At 39.8% G+C, this 20,371-nt stretch overlaps 26 non-coding genes across 26 annotated transcripts; all 26 read left to right on the forward strand.

Annotated features, from left to right (window-relative positions):
* Positions 1 to 569: 569 nt before the first annotated feature.
* Positions 570 to 642, forward strand: trnak-cuu (transfer RNA lysine (anticodon CUU)). Its single transcript has one exon. It is a non-coding gene; the product is annotated as a tRNA-Lys (tRNA).
* A 1,326-nt stretch (positions 643 to 1,968) lies between these two features.
* trnak-cuu (transfer RNA lysine (anticodon CUU)) lies at positions 1,969 to 2,041 on the forward strand. The gene has a single exon. It is a non-coding gene; the product is annotated as a tRNA-Lys (tRNA).
* A 695-nt stretch (positions 2,042 to 2,736) lies between these two features.
* trnak-cuu (transfer RNA lysine (anticodon CUU)) lies at positions 2,737 to 2,809 on the forward strand. The gene has a single exon. It is a non-coding gene; the product is annotated as a tRNA-Lys (tRNA).
* A 660-nt stretch (positions 2,810 to 3,469) lies between these two features.
* Positions 3,470 to 3,542, forward strand: trnak-cuu (transfer RNA lysine (anticodon CUU)). The gene has a single exon. It is a non-coding gene; the product is annotated as a tRNA-Lys (tRNA).
* Positions 3,543 to 4,237: 695 nt separating this feature from the next.
* On the forward strand, positions 4,238 to 4,310 carry trnak-cuu (transfer RNA lysine (anticodon CUU)). Its single transcript has one exon. It is a non-coding gene; the product is annotated as a tRNA-Lys (tRNA).
* Positions 4,311 to 5,115: 805 nt separating this feature from the next.
* Positions 5,116 to 5,188, forward strand: trnak-cuu (transfer RNA lysine (anticodon CUU)). The gene has a single exon. It is a non-coding gene; the product is annotated as a tRNA-Lys (tRNA).
* A 695-nt stretch (positions 5,189 to 5,883) lies between these two features.
* On the forward strand, positions 5,884 to 5,956 carry trnak-cuu (transfer RNA lysine (anticodon CUU)). The gene has a single exon. It is a non-coding gene; the product is annotated as a tRNA-Lys (tRNA).
* Positions 5,957 to 6,761: 805 nt separating this feature from the next.
* trnak-cuu (transfer RNA lysine (anticodon CUU)) lies at positions 6,762 to 6,834 on the forward strand. The gene has a single exon. It is a non-coding gene; the product is annotated as a tRNA-Lys (tRNA).
* A 660-nt stretch (positions 6,835 to 7,494) lies between these two features.
* Positions 7,495 to 7,567, forward strand: trnak-cuu (transfer RNA lysine (anticodon CUU)). Its single transcript has one exon. It is a non-coding gene; the product is annotated as a tRNA-Lys (tRNA).
* A 265-nt stretch (positions 7,568 to 7,832) lies between these two features.
* Positions 7,833 to 7,905, forward strand: trnak-cuu (transfer RNA lysine (anticodon CUU)). The gene has a single exon. It is a non-coding gene; the product is annotated as a tRNA-Lys (tRNA).
* Positions 7,906 to 8,600: 695 nt separating this feature from the next.
* Positions 8,601 to 8,673, forward strand: trnak-cuu (transfer RNA lysine (anticodon CUU)). Its single transcript has one exon. It is a non-coding gene; the product is annotated as a tRNA-Lys (tRNA).
* Positions 8,674 to 9,478: 805 nt separating this feature from the next.
* On the forward strand, positions 9,479 to 9,551 carry trnak-cuu (transfer RNA lysine (anticodon CUU)). Its single transcript has one exon. It is a non-coding gene; the product is annotated as a tRNA-Lys (tRNA).
* Positions 9,552 to 10,211: 660 nt separating this feature from the next.
* trnak-cuu (transfer RNA lysine (anticodon CUU)) lies at positions 10,212 to 10,284 on the forward strand. Its single transcript has one exon. It is a non-coding gene; the product is annotated as a tRNA-Lys (tRNA).
* Positions 10,285 to 10,943: 659 nt separating this feature from the next.
* trnak-cuu (transfer RNA lysine (anticodon CUU)) lies at positions 10,944 to 11,016 on the forward strand. Its single transcript has one exon. It is a non-coding gene; the product is annotated as a tRNA-Lys (tRNA).
* Positions 11,017 to 11,675: 659 nt separating this feature from the next.
* Positions 11,676 to 11,748, forward strand: trnak-cuu (transfer RNA lysine (anticodon CUU)). Its single transcript has one exon. It is a non-coding gene; the product is annotated as a tRNA-Lys (tRNA).
* A 659-nt stretch (positions 11,749 to 12,407) lies between these two features.
* On the forward strand, positions 12,408 to 12,480 carry trnak-cuu (transfer RNA lysine (anticodon CUU)). The gene has a single exon. It is a non-coding gene; the product is annotated as a tRNA-Lys (tRNA).
* Positions 12,481 to 12,962: 482 nt separating this feature from the next.
* On the forward strand, positions 12,963 to 13,035 carry trnak-cuu (transfer RNA lysine (anticodon CUU)). The gene has a single exon. It is a non-coding gene; the product is annotated as a tRNA-Lys (tRNA).
* A 571-nt stretch (positions 13,036 to 13,606) lies between these two features.
* Positions 13,607 to 13,679, forward strand: trnak-cuu (transfer RNA lysine (anticodon CUU)). Its single transcript has one exon. It is a non-coding gene; the product is annotated as a tRNA-Lys (tRNA).
* Positions 13,680 to 14,339: 660 nt separating this feature from the next.
* trnak-cuu (transfer RNA lysine (anticodon CUU)) lies at positions 14,340 to 14,412 on the forward strand. The gene has a single exon. It is a non-coding gene; the product is annotated as a tRNA-Lys (tRNA).
* Positions 14,413 to 15,217: 805 nt separating this feature from the next.
* Positions 15,218 to 15,290, forward strand: trnak-cuu (transfer RNA lysine (anticodon CUU)). Its single transcript has one exon. It is a non-coding gene; the product is annotated as a tRNA-Lys (tRNA).
* Positions 15,291 to 15,950: 660 nt separating this feature from the next.
* trnak-cuu (transfer RNA lysine (anticodon CUU)) lies at positions 15,951 to 16,023 on the forward strand. Its single transcript has one exon. It is a non-coding gene; the product is annotated as a tRNA-Lys (tRNA).
* A 571-nt stretch (positions 16,024 to 16,594) lies between these two features.
* trnak-cuu (transfer RNA lysine (anticodon CUU)) lies at positions 16,595 to 16,667 on the forward strand. Its single transcript has one exon. It is a non-coding gene; the product is annotated as a tRNA-Lys (tRNA).
* Positions 16,668 to 17,327: 660 nt separating this feature from the next.
* On the forward strand, positions 17,328 to 17,400 carry trnak-cuu (transfer RNA lysine (anticodon CUU)). Its single transcript has one exon. It is a non-coding gene; the product is annotated as a tRNA-Lys (tRNA).
* Positions 17,401 to 18,060: 660 nt separating this feature from the next.
* On the forward strand, positions 18,061 to 18,133 carry trnak-cuu (transfer RNA lysine (anticodon CUU)). The gene has a single exon. It is a non-coding gene; the product is annotated as a tRNA-Lys (tRNA).
* A 550-nt stretch (positions 18,134 to 18,683) lies between these two features.
* Positions 18,684 to 18,756, forward strand: trnak-cuu (transfer RNA lysine (anticodon CUU)). Its single transcript has one exon. It is a non-coding gene; the product is annotated as a tRNA-Lys (tRNA).
* A 773-nt stretch (positions 18,757 to 19,529) lies between these two features.
* Positions 19,530 to 19,602, forward strand: trnak-cuu (transfer RNA lysine (anticodon CUU)). Its single transcript has one exon. It is a non-coding gene; the product is annotated as a tRNA-Lys (tRNA).
* Positions 19,603 to 20,371: the final 769 nt, after the last annotated feature.

A 20,371-nucleotide genomic window follows, 5' to 3' on the forward strand; every position in this document is an offset into this window, starting at 1 on the left:
ATAATCCTTGTTCTTGCAAAGTATGTGCAGGCCCACTTTTAAATTCGGAGGATTTCATGGATATTTTGAGAACTTTTTGTGACGCTAGTTGCTAACCAGTTTAATCCAATAACTTCACGCCACATGAAAACGGGTCACGATTCTTCTTATGCTGGTATAAAAGTAGGTACCTACATATGGAAGACGAAACTAATGAAGTTCAAAAAGAATCTTGTCCGCCACAAAATTTCCTTCCAGTGTAAATACCAAGTTATTAGTTTTAGCTACCTTTCGTTTTTTTATTCGGGTAAAATTGACCTTTTTAAGTCCCTCCTTTCATATTTTCGGCTTTCTTATTCATGTAATAAGAGCAAATAACGGAAATGAACAGTGAAGAGAAACTATGCTGTAGTGCCAGAGAGAATTGCAGTATTTCAGAAGAAATGGGTTGGCATCGGCTTTCGTATTCATGTAATAAGAGCAAATAACGAAAATGAACAGTCAAGAGAAACTATGCTGTAGTGCCAGAGAGAATTGCAGTATTTCAGAAGAAATGGGTTGGGTCCGTCCACGATGGGAAACGTCAGAGTGGCCGGCTAGCTCAGTCGGTAGAGCATGAGACTCTTAATCTCAGGGTCGTGGGTTCGAGCCCCACGTTGGGCGTCATCACTCTATTTGGAAAGGACGAATGGGATGTTGGACTGCTGAAGGAAAGCATCAAAATCCATTCTCTATGTGCCTTCACATAATTCTTGTTCTTGCAAAGTATATGCAGGCCCACTTTTAAATTCGGAGGATTTCATGGATATTTTGAGAACTTTTTGTGACGCTAGTTGCTAACCAGTTTAATCCAATAACTTCACGCCACATGAAAACGGGTCACGATTCTTAAAAATTTCTCATGCTGGTATAAAAGTAGGTACCTACATATGGAAGACGAAACTAATGAAGTTCAAAAAGAATCTTGTCCGCCACAAAATTTCCTTCCAGTGTAAATACCAAGTTATTAGTTTTAGCTACCTTTCGTTTTTTTATTCGGGTAAAATTGACCTTTTTAAGTCCCTCCTTTCATATTTTCGGCTTTCTTATTCATGTAATAAGAGAAAAAAACGGAAATGAACAGTGAAGAGAAACTATGCTGTAGTGCCAGAGAGAATTGCAGTATTTCAGAAGAAATGGGTTGGGTCCTACCACGAAGACTGCTGAAGGAAAACATCAAAATCCATTCTCTATGTGCCTTCACATAATCCTGGTTCTTGCAAAGTATCAAAATCCATTCTCTATGTGCCTTCACATAATCCTTGTTCTTGCAAAGTATGTGCAGGCCCACTTTTAAATTCGGAGGATTTCATGGATATTTTGAGAACTTTTTGTGACGCTAGTTGCTAACCAGTTTAATCCATTCTCTATGTGCCTTCACATAATCCTTGTTCTTGCAAAGTATGTGCAGGCCCACTTTTAAATTCGGAGGATTTCATGGATATTTTGAGAACTTTTTGTGACGCTAGTTGCTAACCAGTTTAATCCAATAACTTCACGCCACATGAAAACGGGTCACGATTCTTCTTATGCTGGTATAAAAGTAGGTACCTACATATGGAAGACGAAACTAATGAAGTTCAAAAAGAATCTTGTCCGCCACAAAATTTCCTTCCAGTGTAAATACCAAGTTATTAGTTTTAGCTACCTTTCGTTTTTTTATTCGGGTAAAATTGACCTTTTTAAGTCCCTCCTTTCATATTTTCGGCTTTCTTATTCATGTAATAAGAGCAAATAACGGAAATGAACAGTGAAGAGAAACTATGCTGTAGTGCCAGAGAGAATTGCAGTATTTCAGAAGAAATGGGTTGGCATCGGCTTTCGTATTCATGTAATAAGAGCAAATAACGAAAATGAACAGTCAAGAGAAACTATGCTGTAGTGCCAGAGAGAATTGCAGTATTTCAGAAGAAATGGGTTGGGTCCGTCCACGATGGGAAACGTCAGAGTGCCCGGCTAGCTCAGTCGGTAGAGCATGAGACTCTTAATCTCAGGGTCGTGGGTTCGAGCCCCACGTTGGGCGTCATCACTCTATTTGGAAAGGACGAATGGGATGTTGGACTGCTGAAGGAAAACATCAAAATCCATTCTCTATGTGCCTTCACATAATCCTTGTTCTTGCAAAGTATGTGCAGGCCCACTTTTAAATTCGGAGGATTTCATGGATATTTTGAGAACTTTTTGTGACGCTAGTTGCTAACCAGTTTAATCCAATAACAGAACAGAAATCCATTCTCTATGTGCCTTCACATAATCCTTGTTCTTGCAAAGTATGTGCAGGCCCACTTTTAAATTCGGAGGGTTTCATGGATATTTTGAGAACTTTTTGTGACGCTAGTTGCTAACCAGTTTAATCCAATAACTTCACGCCACATGAAAACGGGTCACGATTCTTAAAAACTTCTTATGCTTGTATAAAAGTAGGTACCTACATATGGAAGACGAAACTAATGAAGTTCAAAAAGAATCTTGTCCGCCACAAAATTTCCTTCCAGTGTAAATACCAAGTTATTAGTTTTAGCTACCTTTCGTTTTTTTATTCGGGTAAAAATTGACCTTTTTAAGTCCCTCCTTTCATATTTTCGGCTTTCTTATTCATGTAATAAGAGCAAATAACGGAAATGAACAGTGAAGAGAAACTATGCTGTAGTGCCAGAGAGAATTGCAGTATTTCAGAAGAAATGGGTTGGGTCCGTCCACGATGGGAAACGTCAGAGTGCCCGGCTAGCTCAGTCGGTAGAGCATGAGACTCTTAATCTCAGGGTCGTGGGTTCGAGCCCCACGTTGGGCGTCATCACTCTATTTGGAAAGGACGAATGGGATGTTGGACTGCTCAAGGAAAACATCAAAATCCATTCTCTATGTGCCTTCACATAATCCTTGTTCTTGCAAAGTATGTGCAGGCCCACTTTTAAATTCGGAGGATTTCATGGATATTTTGAGAACTTTTTGTGACGCTAGTTGCTAACCAGTTTAATCCAATAACTTCACGCCACATGAAAACGGGTCACGATTCTTAAAAACTTCTTATGCTTGTATAAAAGTAGGTACCTACATATGGAAGACGAAACTAATGAAGTTCAAAAAGAATCTTGTCCGCCACAAAATTTCCTTCCAGTGTAAATACCAAGTTATTAGTTTTAGCTACCTTTCGTTTTTTTATTCGGGTAAAAATTGACCTTTTTAAGTCCCTCCTTTCATATTTTCGGCTTTCTTATTCATGTAATAAGAGCAAATAACGGAAATGAACAGTGAAGAGAAACTATGCTGTAGTGCCAGAGAGAATTGCAGTATTTCAGAAGAAATGGGTTGGCATCGGCTTTCGTATTCATGTAATAAGAGCAAATAACGAAAATGAACAGTCAAGAGAAACTATGCTGTAGTGCCAGAGAGAATTGCAGTATTTCAGAAGAAATGGGTTGGGTCCGTCCACGATGGGAAACGTCAGAGTGCCCGGCTAGCTCAGTCGGTAGAGCATGAGACTCTTAATCTCAGGGTCGTGGGTTCGAGCCCCACGTTGGGCGTCATCACTCTATTTGGAAAGGACGAATGGGATGTTGGACTGCTGAAGGAAAACATCAAAATCCATTCTCTATGTGCCTTCACATAATCCTTGTTCTTGCAAAGTATGTGCAGGCCCACTTTTAAATTCGGAGGATTTCATGGATATTTTGAGAACTTTTTGTGACGCTAGTTGCTAACCAGTTTAATCCAATAACAGAACAGAAATCCATTCTCTATGTGCCTTCACATAATCCTTGTTCTTGCAAAGTATGTGCAGGCCCACTTTTAAATTCGGAGGGTTTCATGGATATTTTGAGAACTTTTTGTGACGCTAGTTGCTAACCAGTTTAATCCAATAACTTCACGCCACATGAAAACGGGTCACGATTCTTAAAAACTTCTTATGCTTGTATAAAAGTAGGTACCTACATATGGAAGACGAAACTAATGAAGTTCAAAAAGAATCTTGTCCGCCACAAAATTTCCTTCCAGTGTAAATACCAAGTTATTAGTTTTAGCTACCTTTCGTTTTTTTATTCGGGTAAAAATTGACCTTTTTAAGTCCCTCCTTTCATATTTTCGGCTTTCTTATTCATGTAATAAGAGCAAATAACGGAAATGAACAGTGAAGAGAAACTATGCTGTAGTGCCAGAGAGAATTGCAGTATTTCAGAAGAAATGGGTTGGGTCCGTCCACGATGGGAAACGTCAGAGTGCCCGGCTAGCTCAGTCGGTAGAGCATGAGACTCTTAATCTCAGGGTCGTGGGTTCGAGCCCCACGTTGGGCGTCATCACTCTATTTGGGAAGGACGAATGGGATGTTGGACCGCTGAAGGAAAACATCAAAATCCATTCTCTATGTGCATTCACATAATCCTTGTTCTTGCAAAGTATGTGCAGGCCCACTTTTAAATTCGGAGGATTTCATGGATATTTTGAGAACTTTTTGTGACGCTAGTTGCTAACCAGTTTAATCCAATAACAGAACAGAAATCCATTCTCTATGTGCCTTCACATAATCCTTGTTCTTGCAAAGTATGTGCAGGCCCACTTTTAAATTCGGAGGATTTCATGGATATTTTGAGAACTTTTTGTGACGCTAGTTGCTAACCAGTTTAATCCAATAACTTCACGCCACATGAAAACGGGTCACGATTCTTAAAAACTTCTTATGCTTGTATAAAAGTAGGTACCTACATATGGAAGACGAAACTAATGAAGTTCAAAAAGAATCTTGTCCGCCACAAAATTTCCTTCCAGTGTAAATACCAAGTTATTAGTTTTAGCTACCTTTCGTTTTTTTATTCGGGTAAAAATTGACCTTTTTAAGTCCCTCCTTTCATATTTTCGGCTTTCTTATTCATGTTATAAGAGCAAATAACGAAAATGAACAGTCAAGAGAAACTATGCTGTAGTGCCAGAGAGAATTGCAGTATTTCAGAAGAAATGGGTTGGCATCGGCTTTCGTATTCATGTAATAAGAGCAAATAACGAAAATGAACAGTCAAGAGAAACTATGCTGTAGTGCCAGAGAGAATTGCAGTATTTCAGAAGAAATGGGTTGGGTCCGTCCACGATGGAAAACGTCAGAGTGCCCGGCTAGCTCAGTCGGTAGAGCATGAGACTCTTAATCTCAGGGTCGTGGGTTCGAGCCCCACGTTGGGCGTCATCACTCTATTTGGGAAGGACGAATGGGATGTTGGACCGCTGAAGGAAAACATCAAAATCCATTCTCTATGTGCATTCACATAATCCTTCTTCTTGCAAAGTATGTGCAGGCCCACTTTTAAATTCGGAGGATTTCATGGATATTTTGAGAACTTTTTGTGACGCTAGTTGCTAACCAGTTTAATCCAATAACAGAACAGAAATCCATTCTCTATGTGCCTTCACATAATCCTTGTTCTTGCAAAGTATGTGCAGGCCCACTTTTAAATTCGGAGGGTTTCATGGATATTTTGAGAACTTTTTGTGACGCTAGTTGCTAACCAGTTTAATCCAATAACTTCACGCCACATGAAAACGGGTCACGATTCTTAAAAACTTCTTATGCTTGTATAAAAGTAGGTACCTACATATGGAAGACGAAACTAATGAAGTTCAAAAAGAATCTTGTCCGCCACAAAATTTCCTTCCAGTGTAAATACCAAGTTATTAGTTTTAGCTACCTTTCGTTTTTTTATTCGGGTAAAAATTGACCTTTTTAAGTCCCTCCTTTCATATTTTCGGCTTTCTTATTCATGTAATAAGAGCAAATAACGGAAATGAACAGTGAAGAGAAACTATGCTGTAGTGCCAGAGAGAATTGCAGTATTTCAGAAGAAATGGGTTGGGTCCGTCCACGATGGGAAACGTCAGAGTGCCCGGCTAGCTCAGTCGGTAGAGCATGAGACTCTTAATCTCAGGGTCGTGGGTTCGAGCCCCACGTTGGGCGTCATCACTCTATTTGGGAAGGACGAATGGGATGTTGGACCGCTGAAGGAAAACATCAAAATCCATTCTCTATGTGCATTCACATAATCCTTGTTCTTGCAAAGTATGTGCAGGCCCACTTTTAAATTCGGAGGATTTCATGGATATTTTGAGAACTTTTTGTGACGCTAGTTGCTAACCAGTTTAATCCAATAACAGAACAGAAATCCATTCTCTATGTGCCTTCACATAATCCTTGTTCTTGCAAAGTATGTGCAGGCCCACTTTTAAATTCGGAGGATTTCATGGATATTTTGAGAACTTTTTGTGACGCTAGTTGCTAACCAGTTTAATCCAATAACTTCACGCCACATGAAAACGGGTCACGATTCTTAAAAACTTCTTATGCTTGTATAAAAGTAGGTACCTACATATGGAAGACGAAACTAATGAAGTTCAAAAAGAATCTTGTCCGCCACAAAATTTCCTTCCAGTGTAAATACCAAGTTATTAGTTTTAGCTACCTTTCGTTTTTTTATTCGGGTAAAAATTGACCTTTTTAAGTCCCTCCTTTCATATTTTCGGCTTTCTTATTCATGTTATAAGAGCAAATAACGAAAATGAACAGTCAAGAGAAACTATGCTGTAGTGCCAGAGAGAATTGCAGTATTTCAGAAGAAATGGGTTGGCATCGGCTTTCGTATTCATGTAATAAGAGCAAATAACGAAAATGAACAGTCAAGAGAAACTATGCTGTAGTGCCAGAGAGAATTGCAGTATTTCAGAAGAAATGGGTTGGGTCCGTCCACGATGGAAAACGTCAGAGTGCCCGGCTAGCTCAGTCGGTAGAGCATGAGACTCTTAATCTCAGGGTCGTGGGTTCGAGCCCCACGTTGGGCGTCATCACTCTATTTGGGAAGGACGAATGGGATGTTGGACCGCTGAAGGAAAACATCAAAATCCATTCTCTATGTGCATTCACATAATCCTTCTTCTTGCAAAGTATGTGCAGGCCCACTTTTAAATTCGGAGGATTTCATGGATATTTTGAGAACTTTTTGTGACGCTAGTTGCTAACCAGTTTAATCCAATAACTTCACGCCACATGAAAACGGGTCACGATTCTTAAAAACTTCTTATGCTTGTATAAAAGTAGGTACCTACATATGGAAGACGAAACTAATGAAGTTCAAAAAGAATCTTGTCCGCCACAAAATTTCCTTCCAGTGTAAATACCAAGTTATTAGTTTTGGCTACCTTTCGTTTTTTTATTCGGGTAAAAATTGACCTTTTTAAGTCCCTCCTTTCATATTTTCGGCTTTCTTATTCATGTAATAAGAGCAAATAACGAAAATGAACAGTCAAGAGAAACTATGCTGTAGTGCCAGAGAGAATTGCAGTATTTCAGAAGAAATGGGTTGGCATCGGCTTTCGTATTCATGTAATAAGAGCAAATAACGAAAATGAACAGTCAAGAGAAACTATGCTGTAGTGCCAGAGAGAATTGCAGTATTTCAGAAGAAATGGGTTGGGTCCGTCCACGATGGGAAACGTCAGAGTGCCCGGCTAGCTCAGTCGGTAGAGCATGAGACTCTTAATCTCAGGGTCGTGGGTTCGAGCCCCACGTTGGGCGTCATCACTCTATTTGGGAAGGACGAATGGGATGTTGGACCGCTGAAGGAAAACATCAAAATCCATCCAAGAGAAACTATGCTGTAGTGCCAGAGAGAATTGCAGTATTTCAGAAGAAATGGGTTGGCATCGGCTTTCGTATTCATGTAATAAGAGCAAATGACGAAAATGAACAGTCAAGAGAAACTATGCTGTAGTGCCAGAGAGAATTGCAGTATTTCAGAAGAAATGGGTTGGGTCCGTCCACGATGGGAAAGGGTCAGAGTGCCCGGCTAGCTCAGTCGGTAGAGCATGAGACTCTTAATCTCAGGGTCGTGGGTTCGAGCCCCACGTTGGGCGTCATCACTCTATTTGGAAAGGACGAATGGGATGTTGGACTGCTGAAGGAAAACATCAAAATCCATTCTCTATGTGCCTTCACATAATCCTTGTTCTTGCAAAGTATGTGCAGGCCCACTTTTAAATTCGGAGGATTTCATGGATATTTTGAGAACTTTTTGTGACGCTAGTTGCTAACCAGTTTAATCCAATAACAGAACAGAAATCCATTCTCTATGTGCCTTCACATAATCCTTGTTCTTGCAAAGTATGTGCAGGCCCACTTTTAAATTCGGAGGGTTTCATGGATATTTTGAGAACTTTTTGTGACGCTAGTTGCTAACCAGTTTAATCCAATAACTTCACGCCACATGAAAACGGGTCACGATTCTTAAAAACTTCTTATGCTTGTATAAAAGTAGGTACCTACATATGGAAGACGAAACTAATGAAGTTCAAAAAGAATCTTGTCCGCCACAAAATTTCCTTCCAGTGTAAATACCAAGTTATTAGTTTTAGCTACCTTTCGTTTTTTTATTCGGGTAAAAATTGACCTTTTTAAGTCCCTCCTTTCATATTTTCGGCTTTCTTATTCATGTAATAAGAGCAAATAACGGAAATGAACAGTGAAGAGAAACTATGCTGTAGTGCCAGAGAGAATTGCAGTATTTCAGAAGAAATGGGTTGGGTCCGTCCACGATGGGAAACGTCAGAGTGCCCGGCTAGCTCAGTCGGTAGAGCATGAGACTCTTAATCTCAGGGTCGTGGGTTCGAGCCCCACGTTGGGCGTCATCACTCTATTTGGGAAGGACGAATGGGATGTTGGACCGCTGAAGGAAAACATCAAAATCCATTCTCTATGTGCATTCACATAATCCTTGTTCTTGCAAAGTATGTGCAGGCCCACTTTTAAATTCGGAGGATTTCATGGATATTTTGAGAACTTTTTGTGACGCTAGTTGCTAACCAGTTTAATCCAATAACAGAACAGAAATCCATTCTCTATGTGCCTTCACATAATCCTTGTTCTTGCAAAGTATGTGCAGGCCCACTTTTAAATTCGGAGGATTTCATGGATATTTTGAGAACTTTTTGTGACGCTAGTTGCTAACCAGTTTAATCCAATAACTTCACGCCACATGAAAACGGGTCACGATTCTTAAAAACTTCTTATGCTTGTATAAAAGTAGGTACCTACATATGGAAGACGAAACTAATGAAGTTCAAAAAGAATCTTGTCCGCCACAAAATTTCCTTCCAGTGTAAATACCAAGTTATTAGTTTTAGCTACCTTTCGTTTTTTTATTCGGGTAAAAATTGACCTTTTTAAGTCCCTCCTTTCATATTTTCGGCTTTCTTATTCATGTAATAAGAGCAAATAACGAAAATGAACAGTCAAGAGAAACTATGCTGTAGTGCCAGAGAGAATTGCAGTATTTCAGAAGAAATGGGTTGGCATCGGCTTTCGTATTCATGTAATAAGAGCAAATAACGGAAATGAACAGTGAAGAGAAACTATGCTGTAGTGCCAGAGAGAATTGCAGTATTTCAGAAGAAATGGGTTGGGTCCGTCCACGATGGGAAACGTCAGAGTGCCCGGCTAGCTCAGTCGGTAGAGCATGAGACTCTTAATCTCAGGGTCGTGGGTTCGAGCCCCACGTTGGGCGTCATCACTCTATTTGGGAAGGACGAATGGGATGTTGGACCGCTGAAGGAAAACATCAAAATCCATTCTCTATGTGCATTCACATAATCCTTGTTCTTGCAAAGTATGTGCAGGCCCACTTTTAAATTCGGAGGATTTCATGGATATTTTGAGAACTTTTTGTGACGCTAGTTGCTAACCAGTTTAATCCAATAACTTCACGCCACATGAAAACGGGTCACGATTCTTAAAAACTTCTTATGCTTGTATAAAAGTAGGTACCTACATATGGAAGACGAAACTAATGAAGTTCAAAAAGAATCTTGTCCGCCACAAAATTTCCTTCCAGTGTAAATACCAAGTTATTAGTTTTAGCTACCTTTCGTTTTTTTATTCGGGTAAAAATTGACCTTTTTAAGTCCCTCCTTTCATATTTTCGGCTTTCTTATTCATGTAGTAAGAGCAAATAACGAAAATGAACAGTCAAGAGAAACTATGCTGTAGTGCCAGAGAGAATTGCAGTATTTCAGAAGAAATGGGTTGGCATCGGCTTTCGTATTCATGTAATAAGAGCAAATAACGAAAATGAACAGTCAAGAGAAACTATGCTGTAGTGCCAGAGAGAATTGCAGTATTTCAGAAGAAATGGGTTGGGTCCGTCCACGATGGGAAACGTCAGAGTGCCCGGCTAGCTCAGTCGGTAGAGCATGAGACTCTTAATCTCAGGGTCGTGGGTTCGAGCCCCACGTTGGGCGTCATCACTCTATTTGGGAAGGACGAATGGGATGTTGGACCGCTGAAGGAAAACATCAAAATCCATTCTCTATGTGCATTCACATAATCCTTGTTCTTGCAAAGTATGTGCAGGCCCACTTTTAAATTCGGAGGATTTCATGGATATTTTGAGAACTTTTTGTGACGCTAGTTGCTAACCAGTTTAATCCAATAACTTCACGCCACATGAAAACGTGTCACGATTCTTAAAAATTTCTTATGCTGGTATAAAAGTAGGTACCTACATATGGAAGACGAAACTAATGAAGTTCAAAAAGAATCTTGTCCGCCACAAAATTTCCTTCCAGTGTAAATACCAAGTTATTAGTTTTAGCTACCTTTCGTTTTTTTATACGGGTAAAATTGACCTTTTTAAGTCCCTCCTTTCATATTTCCCGCTTTCGTATTCATGTAATGAGAGCAAATAACGGAAATGAACAGAGAAGAGAAACTATGCTGTAGTGCCAGAGAGAATTGCAGTATTTCAGAAGAAATGGGTTGGCATCGGCTTTCGTATTCATGTAATAAGAGCAAATAACGAAAATGAACAGTCAAGAGAAACTATGCTGTAGTGCCAGAGAGAATTGCAGTATTTCAGAAGAAATGGGTTGGGTCCGTCCACGATGGGAAACGTCAGAGTGCCCGGCTAGCTCAGTCGGTAGAGCATGAGACTCTTAATCTCAGGGTCGTGGGTTCGAGCCCCACGTTGGGCGTCATCACTCTATTTGGGAAGGACGAATGGGATGTTGGACCGCTGAAGGAAAACATCAAAATCCATTCTCTATGTGCATTCACATAATCCTTGTTCTTGCAAAGTATGTGCAGGCCCACTTTTAAATTCGGAGGATTTCATGGATATTTTGAGAACTTTTTGTGACGCTAGTTGCTAACCAGTTTAATCCAATAACTTCACGCCACATGAAAACGGGTCACGATTCTTAAAAATTTCTTATGCTGGTATAAAAGTAGGTACCTACATATGGAAGACGAAACTAATGAAGTTCAAAAAGAATCTTGTCCGCCACAAAATTTCCTTCCAGTGTAAATACCAAGTTATTAGTTTTAGCTACCTTTCGTTTTTTTATACGGGTAAAATTGACCTTTTTAAGTCCCTCCTTTCATATTTCCCGCTTTCGTATTCATGTAATGAGAGCAAATAACGGAAATGAACAGAGAAGAGAAACTATGCTGTAGTGCCAGAGAGAATTGCAGTATTTCAGAAGAAATGGGTTGGCATCGGCTTTCGTATTCATGTAATAAGAGCAAATAACGAAAATGAACAGTCAAGAGAAACTATGCTGTAGTGCCAGAGAGAATTGCAGTATTTCAGAAGAAATGGGTTGGGTCCGTCCACGATGGGAAACGTCAGAGTGCCCGGCTAGCTCAGTCGGTAGAGCATGAGACTCTTAATCTCAGGGTCGTGGGTTCGAGCCCCACGTTGGGCGTCATCACTCTATTTGGGAAGGACGAATGGGATGTTGGACCGCTGAAGGAAAACATCAAAATCCATTCTCTATGTGCATTCACATAATCCTTGTTCTTGCAAAGTATGTGCAGGCCCACTTTTAAATTCGGAGGATTTCATGGATATTTTGAGAACTTTTTGTGACGCTAGTTGCTAACCAGTTTAATCCAATAACTTCACGCCACATGAAAACGGGTCACGATTCTTAAAAATTTCTTATGCTGGTATAAAAGTAGGTACCTACATATGGAAGACGAAACTAATGAAGTTCAAAAAGAATCTTGTCCGCCACAAAATTTCCTTCCAGTGTAAATACCAAGTTATTAGTTTTAGCTACCTTTCGTTTTTTTATACGGGTAAAATTGACCTTTTTAAGTCCCTCCTTTCATATTTCCCGCTTTCGTATTCATGTAATGAGAGCAAATAACGGAAATGAACAGAGAAGAGAAACTATGCTGTAGTGCCAGAGAGAATTGCAGTATTTCAGAAGAAATGGGTTGGCATCGGCTTTCGTATTCATGTAATAAGAGCAAATAACGAAAATGAACAGTCAAGAGAAACTATGCTGTAGTGCCAGAGAGAATTGCAGTATTTCAGAAGAAATGGGTTGGGTCCGTCCACGATGGGAAACGTCAGAGTGCCCGGCTAGCTCAGTCGGTAGAGCATGAGACTCTTAATCTCAGGGTCGTGGGTTCGAGCCCCACGTTGGGCGTCATCACTCTATTTGGGAAGGACGAATGGGATGTTGGACCGCTGAAGGAAAACATCAAAATCCATTCTCTATGTGCATTCACATAATCCTTGTTTATAATAATAACTTCACGCCACATGAAAACGGGTCACGATTCTTAAAAACTTCTTATGCTTGTATAAAAGTAGGTACCTACATATGGAAGACGAAACTAATGAAGTTCAAAAAGAATCTTGTCCGCCACAAAATTTCCTTCCAGTGTAAATACCAAGTTATTAGTTTTAGCTACCTTTCGTTTTTTTATTCGGGTAAAAATTGACCTTTTTAAGTCCCTCCTTTCATATTTTCGGACGAATGGGATGTTGGACCGCTGAAGGAAAACATCAAAATCCATTCTCTATGTGCATTCACATAATCCTTGTTTATAATAATAACTTTTAGAGAGAATTGCAGTATTTCAGAAGAAATGGGTTGGGTCCGTCCACGATGGGAAACGTCAGAGTGCCCGGCTAGCTCAGTCGGTAGAGCATGAGACTCTTAATCTCAGGGTCGTGGGTTCGAGCCCCACGTTGGGCGTCATCACTCTATTTGGGAAGGACGAATGGGATGTTGGACCGCTGAAGGAAAACATCAAAATCCATTCTCTATGTGCATTCACATAATCCTTGTTCTTGCAAAGTATGTGCAGGCCCACTTTTAAATTCGGAGGATTTCATGGATATTTTGAGAACTTTTTGTGACGCTAGTTGCTAACCAGTTTAATCCAATAACTTCACGCCACATGAAAACGGGTCACGATTCTTAAAAACTTCTTATGCTTGTATAAAAGTAGGTACCTACATATGGAAGACGAAACTAATGAAGTTCAAAAAGAATCTTGTCCGCCACAAAATTTCCTTCCAGTGTAAATACCAAGTTATTAGTTTTAGCTACCTTTCGTTTTTTTATTCGGGTAAAAATTGACCTTTTTAAGTCCCTCCTTTCATATTTTCGGACGAATGGGATGTTGGACCGCTGAAGGAAAACATCAAAATCCATTCTCTATGTGCATTCACATAATCCTTGTTTATAATAATAACTTTTAGAGAGAATTGCAGTATTTCAGAAGAAATGGGTTGGGTCCGTCCACGATGGGAAACGTCAGAGTGCCCGGCTAGCTCAGTCGGTAGAGCATGAGACTCTTAATCTCAGGGTCGTGGGTTCGAGCCCCACGTTGGGCGTCATCACTCTATTTGGGAAGGACGAATGGGATGTTGGACCGCTGAAGGAAAACATCAAAATCCATTCTCTATGTGCATTCACATAATCCTTCTTCTTGCAAAGTATGTGCAGGCCCACTTTTAAATTCGGAGGATTTCATGGATATTTTGAGAACTTTTTGTGACGCTAGTTGCTAACCAGTTTAATCCAATAACTTCACGCCACATGAAAACGGGTCACGATTCTTAAAAACTTCTTATGCTTGTATAAAAGTAGGTACCTACATATGGAAGACGAAACTAATGAAGTTCAAAAAGAATCTTGTCCGCCACAAAATTTCCTTCCAGTGTAAATACCAAGTTATTAGTTTTAGCTACCTTTCGTTTTTTTATTCGGGTAAAAATTGACCTTTTTAAGTCCCTCCTTTCATATTTTCGGCTTTCTTATTCATGTAATAAGAGCAAATAACGAAAATGAACAGTCAAGAGAAACTATGCTGTAGTGCCAGAGAGAATTGCAGTATTTCAGAAGAAATGGGTTGGCATCGGCTTTCGTATTCATGTAATAAGAGCAAATAACGAAAATGAACAGTCAAGAGAAACTATGCTGTAGTGCCAGAGAGAATTGCAGTATTTCAGAAGAAATGGGTTGGGTCCGTCCACGATGGGAAACGTCAGAGTGCCCGGCTAGCTCAGTCGGTAGAGCATGAGACTCTTAATCTCAGGGTCGTGGGTTCGAGCCCCACGTTGGGCGTCATCACTCTATTTGGGAAGGACGAATGGGATGTTGGACCGCTGAAGGAAAACATCAAAATCCATTCTCTATGTGCATTCACATAATCCTTGTTCTTGCAAAGTATGTGCAGGCCCACTTTTAAATTCGGAGGATTTCATGGATATTTTGAGAACTTTTTGTGACGCTAGTTGCTAACCAGTTTAATCCAATAACAGAACAGAAATCCATTCTCTATGTGCCTTCACATAATCCTTGTTCTTGCAAAGTATGTGCAGGCCCACTTTTAAATTCGGAGGATTTCATGGATATTTTGAGAACTTTTTGTGACGCTAGTTGCTAACCAGTTTAATCCAATAACTTCACGCCACATGAAAACGGGTCACGATTCTTAAAAACTTCTTATGCTTGTATAAAAGTAGGTACCTACATATGGAAGACGAAACTAATGAAGTTCAAAAAGAATCTTGTCCGCCACAAAATTTCCTTCCAGTGTAAATACCAAGTTATTAGTTTTAGCTACCTTTCGTTTTTTTATTCGGGTAAAAATTGACCTTTTTAAGTCCCTCCTTTCATATTTTCGGCTTTCTTATTCATGTAATAAGAGCAAATAACGAAAATGAACAGTCAAGAGAAACTATGCTGTAGTGCCAGAGAGAATTGCAGTATTTCAGAAGAAATGGGTTGGCATCGGCTTTCGTATTCATGTAATAAGAGCAAATAACGAAAATGAACAGTCAAGAGAAACTATGCTGTAGTGCCAGAGAGAATTGCAGTATTTCAGAAGAAATGGGTTGGGTCCGTCCACGATGGGAAACGTCAGAGTGCCCGGCTAGCTCAGTCGGTAGAGCATGAGACTCTTAATCTCAGGGTCGTGGGTTCGAGCCCCACGTTGGGCGTCATCACTCTATTTGGAAAGGACGAATGGGATGTTGGACTGCTGAAGGAAAACATCAAAATCCATTCTCTATGTGCCTTCACATAATCCTTGTTCTTGCAAAGTATGTGCAGGCCCACTTTTAAATTCGGAGGATTTCATGGATATTTTGAGAACTTTTTGTGACGCTAGTTGCTAACCAGTTTAATCCAATAACTTCACGCCACATGAAAACGGGTCACGATTCTTAAAAACTTCTTATGCTTGTATAAAAGTAGGTACCTACATATGGAAGACGAAACTAATGAAGTTCAAAAAGAATCTTGTCCGCCACAAAATTTCCTTCCAGTGTAAATACCAAGTTATTAGTTTTAGCTACCTTTCGTTTTTTTATTCGGGTAAAAATTGACCTTTTTAAGTCCCTCCTTTCATATTTTCGGCTTTCTTATTCATGTAATAAGAGCAAATAACGAAAATGAACAGTCAAGAGAAACTATGCTGTAGTGCCAGAGAGAATTGCAGTATTTCAGAAGAAATGGGTTGGCATCGGCTTTCGTATTCATGTAATAAGAGCAAATAACGAAAATGAACAGTCAAGAGAAACTATGCTGTAGTGCCAGAGAGAATTGCAGTATTTCAGAAGCAATGGGTTGGGTCCGTCCACGATGGGAAACGTCAGAGTGCCCGGCTAGCTCAGTCGGTAGAGCATGAGACTCTTAATCTCAGGGTCGTGGGTTCGAGCCCCACGTTGGGCGTCATCACTCTATTTGGAAAGGACGAATGGGATGTTGGACTGCTGAAGGAAAACATCAAAATCCATTCTCTATGTGCCTTCACATAATCCTTGTTCTTGCAAAGTATGTGCAGGCCCACTTTTAAATTCGGAGGATTTCATGGATATTTTGAGAACTTTTTGTGACGCTAGTTGCTAACCAGTTTAATCCAATAACTTCACGCCACATGAAAACGGGTCACGATTCTTAAAAACTTCTTATGCTTGTATAAAAGTAGGTACCTACATATGGAAGACGAAACTAATGAAGTTCAAAAAGAATCTTGTCCGCCACAAAATTTCCTTCCAGTGTAAATACCAAGTTATTAGTTTTAGCTACCTTTCGTTTTTTTATTCGGGTAAAAATTGACCTTTTTAAGTCCCTCCTTTCATATTTTCGGACGAATGGGATGTTGGACCGCTGAAGGAAAACATCAAAATCCATTCTCTATGTGCATTCACATAATCCTTGTTTATAATAATAACTTTTAGAGAGAATTGCAGTATTTCAGAAGAAATGGGTTGGGTCCGTCCACGATGGGAAACGTCAGAGTGCCCGGCTAGCTCAGTCGGTAGAGCATGAGACTCTTAATCTCAGGGTCGTGGGTTCGAGCCCCACGTTGGGCGTCATCACTCTATTTGGGAAGGACGAATGGGATGTTGGACCGCTGAAGGAAAACATCAAAATCCATTCTCTATGTGCATTCACATAATCCTTCTTCTTGCAAAGTATGTGCAGGCCCACTTTTAAATTCGGAGGATTTCATGGATATTTTGAGAACTTTTTGTGACGCTAGTTGCTAACCAGTTTAATCCAATAACTTCACGCCACATGAAAACGGGTCACGATTCTTAAAAACTTCTTATGCTTGTATAAAAGTAGGTACCTACATATGGAAGACGAAACTAATGAAGTTCAAAAAGAATCTTGTCCGCCACAAAATTTCCTTCCAGTGTAAATACCAAGTTATTAGTTTTAGCTACCTTTCGTTTTTTTATTCGGGTAAAAATTGACCTTTTTAAGTCCCTCCTTTCATATTTTCGGCTTTCTTATTCATGTAATAAGAGCAAATAACGAAAATGAACAGTCAAGAGAAACTATGCTGTAGTGCCAGAGAGAATTGCAGTATTTCAGAAGAAATGGGTCGGCATCGGCTTTCGTATTCATGTAATAAGAGCAAATAACGAAAATGAACAGTCAAGAGAAACTATGCTGTAGTGCCAGAGAGAATTGCAGTATTTCAGAAGCAATGGGTTGGGTCCGTCCACGATGGGAAACGTCAGAGTGCCCGGCTAGCTCAGTCGGTAGAGCATGAGACTCTTAATCTCAGGGTCGTGGGTTCGAGCCCCACGTTGGGCGTCATCACTCTATTTGGAAAGGACGAATGGGATGTTGGACTGCTGAAGGAAAACATCAAAATCCATTCTCTATGTGCCTTCACATAATCCTTGTTCTTGCAAAGTATGTGCAGGCCCACTTTTAAATTCGGAGGATTTCATGGATATTTTGAGAACTTTTTGTGACGCTAGTTGCTAACCAGTTTAATCCAATAACTTCACGCCACATGAAAACGGGTCACGATTCTTAAAAACTTCTTATGCTTGTATAAAAGTAGGTACCTACATATGGAAGACGAAACTAATGAAGTTCAAAAAGAATCTTGTCCGCCACAAAATTTCCTTCCAGTGTAAATACCAAGTTATTAGTTTTAGCTACCTTTCGTTTTTTTATTCGGGTAAAAATTGACCTTTTTAAGTCCCTCCTTTCATATTTTCGGCTTTCTTATTCATGTAATAAGAGCAAATAACGAAAATGAACAGTCAAGAGAAACTATGCTGTAGTGCCAGAGAGAATTGCAGTATTTCAGAAGAAATGGGTCGGCATCGGCTTTCGTATTCATGTAATAAGAGCAAATAACGAAAATGAACAGTCAAGAGAAACTATGCTGTAGTGCCAGAGAGAATTGCAGTATTTCAGAAGCAATGGGTTGGGTCCGTCCACGATGGGAAACGTCAGAGTGCCCGGCTAGCTCAGTCGGTAGAGCATGAGACTCTTAATCTCAGGGTCGTGGGTTCGAGCCCCACGTTGGGCGTCATCACTCTATTTGGAAAGGACGAATGGGATGTTGGACTGCTGAAGGAAAACATCAAAATCCATTCTCTATGTGCCTTCACATAATCCTTGTTCTTGCAAAGTATGTGCAGGCCCACTTTTAAATTCGGAGGATTTCATGGATATTTTGAGAACTTTTTGTGACGCTAGTTGCTAACCAGTTTAATCCAATAACTTCACGCCACATGAAAACGGGTCACGATTCTTAAAAACTTCTTATGCTTGTATAAAAGTAGGTACCTACATATGGAAGACGAAACTAATGAAGTTCAAAAAGAATCTTGTCCGCCACAAAATTTCCTTCCAGTGTAAATACCAAGTTATTAGTTTTAGCTACCTTTCGTTTTTTTATTCGGGTAAAAATTGACCTTTTTAAGTCCCTCCTTTCATATTTTCGGCTTTCTTATTCATGTAATAAGAGCAAATAACGAAAATGAACAGTCAAGAGAAACTATGCTGTAGTGCCAGAGAGAATTGCAGTATTTCAGAAGAAATGGGTTGGGTCCGGCCACGATGGGACATGTCAGAGTGCCCGGCTAGCTCAGTCGGTAGAGCATGAGACTCTTAATCTCAGGGTCGTGGGTTCGAGCCCCACGTTGGGCGTCATCACTCTATTTGGAAAGGACGAATGGGATGTTGGACTGCTGAAGGAAAACATCAAAATCCATTCTCTATGTGCCTTCACATGATCCTTGTTCTTGCAAAGTATGTGCAGGCCCACTTTTAAATTCGGAGGATTTCATGGATATTTTGAGAACTTTTTGTGACGCTAGTTGCTAACCAGTTTAATCCAATAACTTCACGCCACATGAAAACGGGTCACGATTCTTAAAAATTTCTTATGCTGGTATAAAAGTAGGTACCTACCTATGGAAGACGAAACTAATGAAGTTCAAAAAGAATCTTGTCCGCCACAAAATTTCCTTCCAGTGTAAATACCAAGTTATTAGTTTTAGCTACCTTTCGTTTTTTTATTCGGGAAAAAGGAAGACGAAACTAATGAAGTTCAAAAAGAATCTTGTCCGCCACAAAATTTCCTTCCAGTGTAAATACCAAGTTATTAGTTTTATCTACCTTTCGTTTTTTTATTCGGGTAAAATTGACCTTTTTAAGTCCCTCCTTTCATATTTTCGGCTTTCTTATTCATGTAATAAGAGCAAATAACGGAAATGAACAGTGAAGAGAAACTATGCTGTAGTGCCAGAGAGAATTGCAGTATTTCAGAAGAAATGGGTTGGCATCGGCTTTCGTATTCATGTAATAAGAGCAAATAACGATAATGAACAGTCAAGAGAAACTATGCTGTAGTGCCAGAGAGAATTGCAGTATTTCAGAAGAAATGGGTTGGGTCCGTCCACGATGGGAAACGCCAGAGTGCCCGGATAGCTCAGTCGGTAGAGCATAAGACTCTTAATCTCAAGGTCGTGGGTTTGAGCCCCACGTTGGGCGTCATCACTCTATTTGGAAAGGACGAATGGGATGTTGGACTGCTGAAGGAAAACATCAAAATCCATTCTCTATGTGCCTTCACATAATCCTTGTTCTTGCAAAGTATGTGCAGGCCCACTTTTAAATTCGGAGGATTTCATGGATATTTTGAGAACTTTTTGTGACGCTAGTTGCTAACCAGTTTAATCCAATAACAGAACAGAAATCCATTCTCTATGTGCCTTCACATAATCCTTGTTCTTGCAAAGTATGTGCAGGCCCACTTTTAAATTCGGAGGATTTCATGGATATTTTGAGAACTTTTTGTGACGCTAGTTGCTAACCAGTTTAATCCAATAACTTCACGCCACATGAAAACGGGTCACGATTCTTAAAAACTTCTTATGCTTGTATAAAAGTAGGTACCTACATATGGAAGACGAAACTAATGAAGTTCAAAAAGAATCTTGTCCGCCACAAAATTTCCTTCCAGTGTAAATACCAAGTTATTAGTTTTAGCTACCTTTCGTTTTTTTATTCGGGTAAAAATTGACCTTTTTAAGTCCCTCCTTTCATATTTTCGGCTTTCTTATTCATGTAATAAGAGCAAATAACGAAAATGAACAGTCAAGAGAAACTATGCTGTAGTGCCAGAGAGAATTGCAGTATTTCAGAAGAAATGGGTTGGCATCGGCTTTCGTATTCATGTAATAAGAGCAAATAACGAAAATGAACAGTCAAGAGAAACTATGCTGTAGTGCCAGAGAGAATTGCAGTATTTCAGAAGAAA

Source organism: Gasterosteus aculeatus, chromosome 11 (assembly GCF_964276395.1).
Source record: "Gasterosteus aculeatus chromosome 11, fGasAcu3.hap1.1, whole genome shotgun sequence".
Classification (NCBI taxonomy): Eukaryota; Metazoa; Chordata; class Actinopteri; order Perciformes; family Gasterosteidae; genus Gasterosteus; species Gasterosteus aculeatus.